The sequence below is a fragment of the Aythya fuligula genome, chromosome 7 (assembly GCF_009819795.1).
Source record: "Aythya fuligula isolate bAytFul2 chromosome 7, bAytFul2.pri, whole genome shotgun sequence".
NCBI classification, from domain to species: domain Eukaryota; kingdom Metazoa; phylum Chordata; class Aves; order Anseriformes; family Anatidae; genus Aythya; species Aythya fuligula.
This window is the reverse complement of record NC_045565.1, coordinates 447398-461875: the sequence shown is the minus strand read 5'-3', so window position 1 is coordinate 461875 and position 14478 is coordinate 447398. Positions and strand designations below refer to the sequence as shown.

At 38.6% G+C, this 14478-nt stretch overlaps 1 protein-coding gene across 3 annotated transcripts in view; it reads right to left on the bottom strand.

The window, feature by feature from the left end:
* The window catches only part of GRID1 (glutamate ionotropic receptor delta type subunit 1), a 533398-nt gene that overhangs the window by 123795 nt on the left and 395125 nt on the right, over positions 1-14478 (bottom strand). The gene's annotated exons all lie outside the window — the stretch shown is intronic.

Sequence of the window (14478 nt, the reverse complement as noted above, 5' to 3'; positions counted from 1 at the left end):
AGAGAACTTACATTAAAGGTACTGTAACAGCTCGTTTTGATTGCTTTCACTGCCATTGGCATTGTTTCAGTACAGTTTTTTCCATCTCTTTTACTGCTACTTGATCAAAAGGTACCTTATTGGTGGCAGTCACATTTCTCTGACTTCTGTATCTAAACCAAAGTACTGTGTATCATGAAGATATTCTGGAGTTGTACCAGGAATGCCTATTGCAGCAGTGTGGTACATCGATATGATAAGAGGCCCTGTGATGAACAACTGCACGCAGAGCATATGTGGTACATGAGTTTTAGCTTCCTTACAGCATTTATAATGGATCCTAGTAGGTTTTCTTTTCAACATGCCTCCCAGAGTATAGTGCCTCTGCCTTATTACTACGGACGGATTAACTGCTAGTTTACCTAGTTAGTTAAAAACACTACTCTGAGACACTCAAGAGAAACTCATATGAGTCAGCCTCTCTTCAGACTTACATAAGGCTCAAGAGAAAGTTATAATTTGCATGGATACTTTTTCTGGTTTCCTGGTATGGACTTGGATAATCGTTACATATAAATTAAAACAGCCCACCTCATCAGACAACATACTTATCAATACACAGATAACCCTCATAGTGCACTAGGAAGGTAAAACTGGAAAAGACCCCTAGCACTATAAGCACTACGGGTAATGAGGAATTCAGTGGAAGGTTTGGGCGATATACATGGAAGATTCTAATTTGTTTCTAATGTCTAACAGAGAAAATCTCACTTTGAGTTATTCTTCAGTCTAATAAAGCTATATCAAGCATCAAGAGGTGTACACTACAGTGATAATGATACCGCTAATGTCCTGCTTAACACATAGTTAAACAACTATTGCGGATTCATCTCACCTAATAAAACTGGACAGTCCCAGCGCACACATGTATTTCAGGAGGCAGTTCATTACACAAAGCCAGTTTTTCACGTCACTGCCTTCCTTGTTCTGTGACAATAGTACCCCATTTATCGGGCAGATATTCTTACAGCCATGTTATAAATGGCCCTATGAATCACTGAAATGAACCTAGTTAAAAACCAACACAAATGACCAAAATCCTTCCAGTTACCGTTTTTTAACCTGGATAATTTCCCTGTTCACTGTGTGTGGCTTCAAAAACAACTTCACTGATATAAAGAGGCTCCACAGACTGCGGCACTGGGCTGGGAAGGAACATCATCAACCACCATCCTCTCCAGAATACATTTGCATAAAAACACTCTCGGATACTTAGCATCAGATGGGATGAATCACCTTCTCTCATGACAGTAGCTACAGATGACTGGCTCAGAATAAACACCCACAACTTACAAGGCTTAAGTGCAATGACAAGATACCCATCCTTAATATGGGCAAAGGGAGTACTGTTACCTGATCCTAGCAAGAAAACAAAACAAAAACTGGCTACATAGCCAACATCAACAGTTTTAACGTCACTCTTCGTTTATACTCCATTAAAAAATACCTTTATATTACTTGCCTAAGTAATGGTGTTTTACAATTTTACTCATTTGTTCAGACTACACTAGGCAGAGAGAAAATTGTGGGTGTTACACATACCTCAACCTATTTCTCATCTCCACAGGGTGATATACTCCTTTAAAGAGACAAAAATCCCCAAAGAGAAACCAAAAAGAAGTCAAAGGAGAAAAATCATCACAGATAGAATGCAGTATTTCTCATCATCATCGTAAACAGCATTATGGCAAGTGCAACTCTCCCTGGTGTCAAAGTAGATGAGAACCACTAAAGATGACACCTCTGACAAGATAATCCTCCTCTCAGCATGCAGTGAAAAATTGTCTCCCTTGGTTAAATGTCTACCTTGTGTTTCTTTTAAACTGCCTCAAAAATTAAACTGACCACCTAATTGAGGGACTGCAGCTCCTAGGAAAGTGAATAGTGATGAAAGCTTGCAGATTTTTTCCCTGTTCCCTGTCTAACACATTCTTCAGACAAAGCCAAAATAGCCAGGTGCTGTAACATATAGAAGAAAAGCAAAGCGCTGCCAACATTAGCAAAGCAGAACGAAATAACGCTCAGGTGCAGAGTTATTGCTTGGCTACATTTTGTGATTTATCTGCAACAGTGAGCAATTTGTATGAATAAACGTTATGTCTGGGGTGCTAAAATAGCAAAGGAATTTCAAATGGATTATTGTAACTCATTCTTCTGGGTTCACATATCTGGGTCAAGGTTTTTAAAACAAGGTGCCTATATTTAGGATGCTAAAAGTTTATCTGTAGTCATCAGAATGCTAGACCATTCAGCACCTCCTACAGAAGTCAATGGCTCTGCACTCAAGAAGCCTGAAATGTATTTAGAAACGTAACGATAGGTAGGCAAGTTTAAATGTCTATAAATATCTTTTGTTTAGAACTGCGCCACGTAGCATGAAGCACTATTCCAAACCCAGGCATTCTGAGAGGAGGAAGAAACTTCTGTTTGCGTCTTGTGTTTCAGGCTTTCAACCATATTTACTGACTTGTTGCCCTAAAGAACCCTAAAATATCCTAAAAGGAACTGTTGAAAGAGATTTCTTGGAGATTTCGACCTTTTGATAACACCAGTGTATCAGAGGTGTATTGCCAGAGGCCCAAGGAAAAAAACAGTGTGAAGAGCAAGGTCCTGGAGACCTGGGATATTGTAAACAAATTCCTTCAGAATTCGCAGAAAATAAATAAATGTTTGCAATTTATATAGTTGCTTGTTCATTAAAGAATAAAAAGTATCAGCACTTGGGAGATTATGGTCACCCATTTTTTTATTATTTTTATTATTTTTTTTTAATTATTCAAGCTGTTCAAGATATTAATGTTTAAGCTTGTGACTCCAGCCATTCCAAAAAAAAAAAAAAAAAAAAAAAAGTGTCTACAAAACATCCTGAAAGATCTTTTATAGCCTGTTTCATAAATACATCCTTTATTAAAGAAAGCAGGCTAGAAATCTCTGTGATCACCACAGCCAAGGAAAAGCTCTGCAATATATTGGAGCAGAATTCACACACTAAAATGAATTTTTGGTGAAAAAAATATGTACAAAATAGCCTATTTTTTTAATATACTCTATATGCATAGAGAGTCTATCTGAGACTTTGAGGGTAATGCCTCACAACATTTCTATCAAATAGAAAATCTGCTATTGAGATAAACAGCACACTGGAAATTAAAGAGTATCCATCTTTCCTTTCTTTTTACCTTAGCATAGCAAGTAGTTTTCAGAAATTTGGAAAAAAGAGGTGCTGTGAGACCGCATCCCCTTCTTCCTCTCCAATTACATTTCAACAACTGGACATTAAAATACAAAACCCTAAACCAAAGAATTAAAACTTAGTTAATGGATTATTATTCATGACAACATATAAATGATATTAGCAGAAACGGGCCAGACTGGGGCAAAGGGAAGGAGAACAGTGAATGGTGAAGACGGTGTTTATCATTTCTCAGTAGAGAGCACTTGCAATAGAAATGAAATAGGGAGACACTGAAAATCAAAATCTGAGCATTAAGATTTCAGATCCTATATCAACAATGATAAAAGAATGAAATACTTCATGAAAAGTGATCAGATATTTTCATGTAGATGGTTTTGTTTACTTTTATGTATAACTTACAATAACTTACTGCCAATAATCCATGACAACATTATTTTATTGGAATCCTGTGGAGAACAAACATTTACGTTGCCATTCTGAGTAACTAACTGCTCATTATTTTACCTAATGGCAGCTGCAGAATTAAAGGGAGAAGTTCGGAAGGTAAGCAACAAACACCACTATGTTCACAGACAAAGCAATTCTGCAGAAAACAAACAAGCCAACCAGAAGCAGTCCCTTCCTGCCCTTTTCCAAAACTCTGAAACTAAAAAAAATTCCAAGCATATAATGACTGGGTAATAGAGGGAAGGCTATTTTCTACACTACCTGGATGCTTTGCAAGGGACAGCACCTCAGCATTAACAGTAAAAAGCCGACTCCATAGAAGGGCATGTAGCAGCCAGACACAACGTAGAGGGCTAGATGCTGACGAGTGTCCCAACAGAGACGGGCAAATGGTGTTCCAGGGACAGCAGCGTGTGCTGAGGAGTTTAGGTTCCCATGCATCTGTGTTATAGTTAGCCCTGCTGTCTCCTTAGTGTGTGTTGAGGGGGAATAGGGAGTAAGAATATCTGGAAGCCCTGTAACCAGCCCCAGGATCCAAGAAGGAAGCGTCTTACAGATGGAAAACACAGATGGTCCTGTTGTGTCTACAGTTTTGGAAACAAGGGCTGCCACCCTGAAATACGTTATACAAAAGAAGAACCAGTATGTTTTGCTGGGAGGGATATGAACATAGTAAAGGATATTACTTGTGCATTTTTTCCACTTTAATGGTGGGGAGACAAAGAGCATCATAGCTTTCCAGAAAAATAAATAAAATAAAATAAAATAAAATAAAATAAAATAAAATAAAATAAAATAAAATAAAATAAAATAAAATAAAATAAAATAAAATAAAATAAAAAGTGAACTGGTGAGTTCACAGTTAAAAAATCATGTGCAAAGTGTCCTAAGAGATACTGAAAGAAAAAAAGCAGAGTTTTTGCAATCAACAAATCAACCGATGACTAATGACAGCTGGCAGCAGAGAGCAGATACACCTGCAACGTGGTGAGTACTCCTGGGGGCACTGACAGCTACACCCAGCCACCTCGAGAAGGCAGCCCCAGGACCCAGACCCCGCCACACTGCTCCTCCTGTGCAGCTGTCTTCCAGCTTCCAACCCCACTGAGAACCAGATTCATCGCTGGCAAATATCAAAAAGTACTGGTTCATCTCAGGGCCTTTGTCAACTTTTCCTTATTGATATTTCTAATACAGCCAGTATGTTAATGACAGAAACTTTTTTTAATAACATACTTATTACTCACAATGAAAGGATAAGTAAAGAAGGGCTTAAGGAAGTAATCATGTCTTTGCTAATGTGATAAAAGATATTCTCAACCCTTACAATTCACTACTTGCTCATTTTACATTTGCCACTGAAAAGGTTTCCAAAAAAAACCTCTTGTCCAAAGCAGCATTTTTTTTTTTCCTTCACATCCTTTGGGAAAGGATTTAACCAAACTCTTTTTTTTTTTTTTTTAATTCTTTCTCTCATATTCCAAAAACAAAATCGATATTATCTTTATGTAATTTTCCAAGTCTGACCCAAACATAGCTCCAGCTTCAGACTTTCATTAGCAGGAGATGGATTTGTAGTTTTAAAAATGGCTCTATTTTAGGTTTGGATGTCCAGGAAAAAACAAACAAGCAAACAAGCAAGCAAGCAAACAAACAAACAAAAAAACAAACAAACAAACAAACAAAAAAAAAAAACAAACAAGGAATCAGGGAACTGGTTTATATTCCAAAGAAAACACGTAGACCAGGTTTGTAATGCAACACATCTGACAGTAATTAATTGCATACTATCAAAGAGCAACCTGTATGTCTAAGAAGCTGTGTACATGTCCTGGATACAAATAAGCTAGAAAATATGGAAAAGTCCATTCTGATAGAGCAGGTATCAGTCTATATCACTATATCACTATATCACTTAGATGCTTGATTTATATTTAGAAACTGCTTCAGATAAAACAGTGTGGTTCATGTTCACGGCTGACTTGCATAGGTAATAAAACTCCACAGAAAAACAATTTCTCTGAGAATTACTGAGATTCTCACAATTCTTTAGAACCTTTCTTTCTTTTCCATTTTAAATAAATAACTCTTCACTTGGTATTTCTAGTGAAGCATAATTCCTATAATGTTTAATAGATTAAAAATAAATAAATAAAATAAGCATTACTAGCTGTAATAAATAAAGTATTGCTAAAAATTCAAAGAGAAATGTCAGTCAAGTCTAACCTCCTTACAACATTTATAATGTCGTGAAGAATACTCCAAACTGATATTGTTTCTATAGCTGAATTGGAAATGCTATCATTAGTACAGGGACTAAAATAAAGCTCCCCAGGTCACAATACCACATTCAAACTCTAAAGAAAGTCTTGAAAAGAACTCAGTTCTGGGAAGCTGAATCAGGAGTGTGTGTTTACTTTTCCATTTTAATACAGCAAAATTAAAATTTCTAAATGTCATTTCAAACTAATATGAAATTCTCCCTTCTCTAAATGTTAAAATAGTAATTTAAAATGGTTCTATGATATACTTTTTCAAATAAGAAAATCCACTGAACCTGACCCTTTCTTACGGAAATTCTTTATTAAGAATTTGTACTTTCAGTAAAACAAAGTTTTGCCAGAAATCCAATACTCTCCCTATACTGAATATCTTCCTAGAAATGTGCATGCCCACGCTGACAAAAAACACTTAGCAGGCTGAGTACATATCTTCCAGCGATCACCACCTTGTGTCAATGGCGCAGTTATTTTCCCGACATTTACAACAGAAGCTGTCAGCTCACAACCTCAGTACATATTAGCTTCGTAGAAGTGATTAAAGAACCTACAAGCACAACGTGCTTTCAACATCCACATTTCTTGATCATAAACAGTGCATATTACTTCACCCTTGGTCTACACTCCAACAACTGAAGCAGTACCATTTTTGGTTACTAGTAAGACATTTCATGCAAACAAGAGTAAATATGACCCAAGCCTTCCTCACCTCTTTACACACTCTCCTACAGTTTTTGAATTCTAATTATTATCTTTGTACAATACGACTTGATAATGACACAAACGGAAAGGTAATAATAACATAATTTAAAATTGTACTGCATTAGTTTCCTGTTACTAATGTCATAAGTGATAAGCAAAAAATAAATACACTGAAGACAGCTACCTAGAAGTTTAACCTTACTCAAGAAAGCCACTGAAGATGAAGGTTATAAGAAAAAGAGGAAGAGGAACCATGCACTGCAACAGTGGCCTAACTTGAACATTTTCCAGAGTCTAAAATGCCCATTAGTCAAGTAGATCAGGTTCATTTGAAGCTTTTTATTTCTAGTTTCTTTAACTCTAAATTAGCATATCTTCCAAAACAAAAAGGATTTTTCTACTTGCTAACTGTGTTTAGCAATGACATAATATCCCACTCTTTTAATTTGGGTATTTTTAAAAAGAGAACTTTTTGTAAATGATTCAATGAATCTTTCCATAAGTAGCTTATCTTAACAATTTTTATTTATTTATTTATTTTTCGAGAAATCTGTCTTTGCTATTCCTACACAATTTTCATAAAAAATTATGCTCCACAGGAATTGACATGTTATGGTTCGGCTTCTCAGTAATTTGTAATGCTTTCAGCAAAGCAAAACGTGCTTGGAGCATCCAGTGGCACATGAAGGTTTCTGTGGTGTATACTTGTAACTTCTTTTTTTTGTTGTTGTTGTTGTAGGCATTTCAGCATGCTTTGGCACTGTTCGTTTCTTGAGTGAAGGACAAAAGATAGCTGTGTGTAACTTGAAATTCAGAAGGTTTTGGGTTGTTTCTGTCTGTCTGTCTTTCAAGGCAGGCCTTTTTTGCCACCTAACCTTACCCATAAAAGTGGCCCAGAAGACAGCTGGAGAGGGACTCCATCAGGGAGTGTGGCCATGGATCAGGAATAACGGCCTTGAGCAAATGGAGGGGGGATTCAGATGAGACGTGACGTGAGGAGGAAATTCTTCACTCAGAGCACAAAGCACACGTGGGAATTAGGGCCGAAGATGCACATTGCTTCTGTTCTTCTCCGTAAAGAAGAGAATGAAATTACCTAAAAACCCAGGGTACAGGATGGGAGGTGCACCACGGACATCCAACAGTCTTGCCTGCAAGATGATGGCAAAAAACAACTCTTGCTGATTCTCAAGGGTTGTGTGAGTGCTTTTTTTTTTTTTTTTTTTTTTTTTTTTTTTTTTTGGTGGAGAATGGGCTAAAGTTGTCCCAGGGGAGGTTTAGGTTGGATATTAGGATATTAGGTCGGATATTAAACTTCTTTACCGAAAGGGTTATTAGGCACTGGAATGGGCTGCCCAGGGAAGTGGTTGAGGTCTTGAAAAGATGTTTAGATGTAGAGCTTAGTGATATGGTTTAGTGGAGGACTTGTTAGTGTTAGGTCAGAGGTTGGACTAGGTGATCTTGGAGGTCTCTTCCAACCTAGGTGATTCTGTGATTCCATGATCCTTACACGGCTGTAACACCACTGATTACTACAGTGATATATATGACATTACTTATTATTTTTACCTTAATCATTTAAATCTATTACCTTGGGGGTTCTGTTCAATCTTATTCTCTCTTTTATAGGTAAGTTTATTGTATTAGATCTCTGTTGCCATTCTGTTTACAGTACATAAAAGCACAAGTACTGTACTGAGCAGTACATACAAGCAAAGTACTGTATATGGAGTTCCTCCAAAAGCATTCACTAAGAATTTACTTTTCAAAGCTCAAGTGTCACATACTATTTATAAACATGCTAACTGTTGACCATTTAACTACATGGTACAGTGGTGACATCAGATAATTGCACAGCTGTCAGGAAGCAACATTTCTGTAAAGACATAAATCTACTGTTAACTAAAGGACAGAACTTCTCAGAAATCTTGTACTTCAAATTTCACCAGAGTCACATACTGAGCTGACTTTGAAGACCCAGTGGAGTCTTTGAAAAGACTGGCTAAATTTTGCTCACTTAGATACTGAATTCCTTTTTAAAGGTAACAGGTTAGGTACATTTATATTCTATAAAACAAAGCCTTACCTTTTTAGAGACAATTTTGAATACTTTGTTAAGAAACGTACTCCCGAAAGAGCCAGACTAAAGAGCACACACTAAAATTGGTTGGGACTAGGCAGCATTTGGCGGTTGTGGTTTTTTGTTTGTGTGCTTTGGTTCTCCCCACATGAGCAGAAAAAAAATAAAAATCAGCTAAAACACTTGAGCAGTTTTGTGCTTGTTCAGAATGCCTGCATGGGGTTGACTAGACATAGGTATGAAGGTTGAAAACAGCTTGTCAGGCCATTTACCCTTTGTAAATCAACCTACTTCCAGCACAGATGATTGCTCACTACTCTGAAAACACGCACCCATTCCACAGCCAGGGGTGATGCATTTCAGTGCATACCACCTGTCTCATACACCGTGCCTCCTCAGCTCTGTTCAGAATTAGCTAAGCTCCAACTTGAGCTTGCACAGGAAGTTCAGTACAGTTTTAGAGAGTTTGTGCAGATTTTTAGGGAGTATGATTATTTGTAGGTTCGAAAAACAGACGACAACCATATCATTAAAGAGAGATGCAAACTTTCCAACACAAACACAACACAAAACAGTGAAGGAAAAAAAAAAAAGTACATTCCTAATTTCCTCTTTTAAAAGAAGTGTACTTCATCTTGACAGCAAGATAGCTGAAGCTCCCAGACTCATGTATCACGGAACAAGCTCTGAAACCTGAAGGACCAACTACAGTGTCAAGAGACCTGTGATTTTCATGAATTTGCAGTTTTAATAATGATTCACAGTCTCTTGCACAAATTTGATGATCATAATGCAAGGCTGTTATTTTACATTCGTAACTTTTTTTTTGTTAAACTCCATAAAACTGGAAAGATACATCCAGATCGAAGGTTACCTACCCATTATACACCTTTTTATCTGTTCAGATACATGCTATCCTTTCTCTGCAAATTCCTTAAGAATGCTGCCTGGTTTTAAAGGAAAGAAGATGACCTTAGTTTTGCCTCAGCTTCAAACATAATCACTTTCAAACCAGACCTTTTTTTTGCTTGCAGCACTCCCATTCTAAATCACAAAATAAATACATGAATAAAGTAAAACCCTCACAGATCTGAGGGCCTTCTTGTCAGTCACAGTACATTTTACATGCATAAACTGTGCCATAGGCTGTGTGAGCACTAAAAACCAGAAAGATCACCTTAACCATCTCAAACCAGAAGACTCTTCCTGAGCAGGTCTGCCAGGAAGAAAGAATATTTGCCTTTCTTTACCCTGCATGAGGCTTCCATGTACTGGTCAAGTGACAGCTCTTTCAGGCTGCCCTAGGAGGAAAGAAACCCTTGGGGAGCAGCAATAGAAGGGATAACTCTACCTTTACACATCCTTAATGACTTTTTGCAACGCTTTGCAAACAGGTAGGCAAGACAGCAGTCTGCTAGCACTGTGTACATGTACAGCACATACCAATGAGAAGAAGGCACAGATAAACTCATATTTTGTTCACAGATTTTTCTTCCTAGCAGGTGCACAAATATTCACTATTTGAGTCAAAACACTTGATATTTTGATTCCATACTTTCTCAAAGCTTGCAGAGATGCATTGGAGCCCACGTGGTTGCTACCTCATTGCTGCCAGTCTTCATCAGCTGGCAAATCTCTGGCAGCAAGAATTACACACACACACACACATATCACAGTAGCATGGCTTGAGCAGATTTGGCTGAAAAACATACTTTTCTTGAATGCTTTCATGCAGTTATCCAGGAGAGTATAGCAAAGTTATTAATTTAGGAATACATATTCCACCCTTGGAAGCAATTTCCATTTCATATAACTAACACAAGGTTGCCTACTGTTTGCAAAGTTATAGACAATTTTTTTTTTTTTTTTTTGAGAATGAACTTTCCTACATTGTCTGGAGAAACAGGTTATCTTCCAACTCCAGGGGAAACAGCATTCATAACAGATTATTCCTTGATTCTGTTACTGAAAATGAACAATTTTAGCGTGTTAACAATTGTAACTTTCCTCCCATTTTTTCTGAGGTAAAGTTTAGAAAAAACACAGATTTGTGTTCAAATTTCCATGTTCCTTAGCTTCTGTATAAATGCAGAGGAAGAAAAATGTGAAACTAATAGTTTCTCATTTTAAAATCTGAGCACATTTTTCTTGTGATATAGCATCTTCAGCACTTATTTCTATTACCCCATCCATACACATACGAAAGGACTCACAAGTGAACTTCCCTTATGGCTAATGAAAGCAGCCTACACCTTACTTACAAAACAATAAAGTACATTATACAGTTCAGTGTTTTCAAAGCCAGAGGAAAAAACATTCATAATCATTGATCATATTGGGCAGCATGACCATGATTTAAACAAGGCTAAGCACAGTCAAGACTGACAGCTTCATAATGGAGAACCTTAAAGTAATTTCAAATTTCCTCAGCCATCCTCAGATTTTGAGCTTTATAGTTAGCCTATTTTCTCAGCAGTTACTCCTTTTCAACCCAAGAGCTTTAGTTGCTTATTTAACATTATCGTTAACGATTCTGGAAAATATTGGTAAAGGATACTTTCCTAGCTTCCTAGGAAAACCAGGAAGTATGATAAATAGAGAAGTATCTAGAGAATATTTAAAAACATGATGAATTCTGAAAACAGATAACATAGTTACAGTGAAATTCAGTAGCATGAAAAATAAAGTCATGCACTCAGAGAACCAAAAAAAAAAAAAATAAAAAAAAAAAAAACTTTTCTATTATTTGAGACTTCATCAGTTTGAAAAGCATCAGGGGCTTATTAGAGGTATACTGTTGGTAATCTACCCTTTTGTGCTCCCAAAGTTAGCCTGTAAGATGTATCAGATGAAATGTCAATTGAGTAAGGACGTATTAGTAACAGCAGACAGACTCCTGTAGTAACTAGCAGGTGAGAGTAGAATTTAAGATTGTATAGTTTACTTAGCAGCGAAACTGTATTTTTAAAAAAAAAAATAATAATAATAATAAAAACAACGCACTTCCTGTATTTCGAGTACCATTTTAAGTACCTCAGGAGGATAATTACCAAACAATCTTCATTGAAAAACTTCACATGACAATGCTGGTACAAAGACAAATAGGTACAAATAGGATCATAGATACATTTTGGCTGAAAATACAAAAGTTTCTGAGTATGGTGAGCTTCTGAATTCACTTCAAGAATAGCAGTGGCTGGAAAAAATACAGACAGCTAAATTTCAGTAGTGTATGATCATAGATAAAAGCACTTATGGAATATGTATTTACGTATTATGGCAACCTCTGTTCTCAAGGGACATAAGCAAGTAAGCCAGGAGCTCACTTCTCATCTTACAGCTCTAAGGCAGTACAGAAATGAACCAGCAACATTCTGAGTTTTATGACAAAGACACAAAATCTACACTTTATCCATTACGTGCTACACCAGAGCTAGAAGAGTTAATTTTGAGCTCATGTTCCTATTAGGAACTCAGACATTTGAGATTTAATATCTCGCATGTTCCAAATTGCGTCTCCTGGCACTTGGCAAGCAGCTTGTCAGCTTCAATGCAATTTGTTTTTCCAAACCCAAATTGTTTTTAAAAGATTAAGGTGTTCTAAATTTTTAAAGCAGTAAGTACAAAAGCAGTAATCCTCTACCGTTCTGAAAAGGATTGTCTGCCATAATCTTTATTATTTACTAATGCTTGACTATCAGAGAAAAGTATTTTTTTTCAAAGTCTATTGAGGTAGCTGAGTTGGTATTTTCTGAATTTAGGGCTGAGAAAAGACAACTGATTACTTCAGCTCTGAAGAACTTGGGAAAAAAAAAAAGAAAAAAAAAAAAAAAAAAAGCTTTTCTCCCTTGTTAGGCAGACACATGCATCTATGCCCCCATTTTAGTGATGCCCCTGCCTTTATGGATACACGCACAGCAGGCTGGGGAGGGGAGGAGCACACTAACAGGAAAAGGAAACTGCAGGGTAAGAAAGAGGCGGCCATATTCTGACAGGGAAGGCAAGGAGTGACAGACTGCAACATGTCCAGCTCCGAGCATAAAGTGTATTTTAAACAGAACTGTGTTGTTACCACACTGGACAGAGACTCTGAAAAACAGACTGCTGGATTTGTCATAAACTTGTTGGAAAACTGCTGGCACATGTTCTCAGATTTGACATGCAGTAACAATCACCTCAGTATTATATGGGTGTGCTTATATATGTACGTAGAGAGACACAAACAGGTATATATGTGCATAAGATTATGTAGATTTGAAATAGAGAAGTAGTACATACAGAGCAAATGCGAGCAGGAACATACTAATACAGGCAAAATGTTCCAAGTGTTTATAGACACAAAATGAATGTGAGTACATGTGGAGGCAGATGTGTGGCTCCCCCAGACCTCTCAGGGCTTTAACCCTGGCAGCTGCCGGTCATTCCCTGCAAGGAGACCTCTCCCAGGTTACAAATGACGACGGCACCGCAGCTGTGGCACTGGGATCGATGGAGGATCTGGGCCTGGCCGTGCTCCCACAGCAGCCCTGTGGGGCTGTGGCCCAGCTACCATTGTGCCATAAAACCCAGTAATTTGGCCTCATATGTTGTTGGAAATAGCTGTGAGGAGTGCTCTCATTGGAGCTGTGGGGAATACCTGTGGGGAGGGCACGGCAGGAGGGCCAGGGCAGCCCCAGGGAGTGGAGGCCTCGGCCTGTGTGCAGTGGCGGCCTGCAGGGCTGGGGCCTGGCTCTGCACTGGCAGCCACTGACACCGAGGGTGCCTCTGGGTCTGAGGACCTTCCTTTTGAAGGAATTCTTCACAGGAAACCAAAATGAATAATAATAATAATAATAATAATAATAATAATAATAATAATAATAAAAAAACACACACACACAAAACACACACACACACACAAAAACAAACAAAAAAACCCACTTTTTCATTCAAACCGTATGTTCCAGGGAATCAGCAGTCCTGGCTATCGGGGGAGGTCCCAGTTGACTGGCGGCTAGCAAATGTGACACCCATCTACAAGAAGGGCCGGAGGGCAGACCCGGGAAACTACAGGCCTGTCAGTTTGACCTCAGTGCCAGGGAAGCTCATGGAGCAGATCCTCCTGAGAGTCATCATGCAGCACTTGCAGGGGAAGCAGGCGATCAGGCCCAGTCAGCATGGCGTTATGAAAGGCAGGTCCTGCTTGACGAACCTGATCTCCTTCTATGACAAAGTGACGCGCTGGGTGGATGAGGGAAAGGCTGTGGATGTGGTCTACCTTGACTTCAGCAAGGCTTTTGACACTGTTTCCCACAGCATTCTCCTGAAGAAACTGGCTGCTCTTGGCTTGGACTGGCGCACGCTTCGTTGGGTTAGAAACTGGCTGGATAGCCGGGCCCAAAGAGTCGTGGTGAATGGAGCCAAGTCCAGTTGGAGGCCAGTCACTAGTGGCATCCGCCAGGGCTCGGTGCTGGGGCCGGTCCTCTTTAATATCTTCATCGATGATCTGGACGAGGGCATCGAGTGCACCCTCAGTAAGTTTGCAGATGACACCAGACTATGCGCATGTATCGATCTGCTCGAGGGTAGGAAAGCTCTGCAGGAGGATCTGGATAGGCTGCACCGATGGGCTGAGGTCAACTGCATGAAGTTTAACAAGGCCAAGCGCTGGGTCCTGCACCTGGGGCGCAATAACCCCAAGCAGAGCTACAGGCTGGGAGAGGAGTGGTTGGAAAGCTGCCAGGCAGAGAAGGACC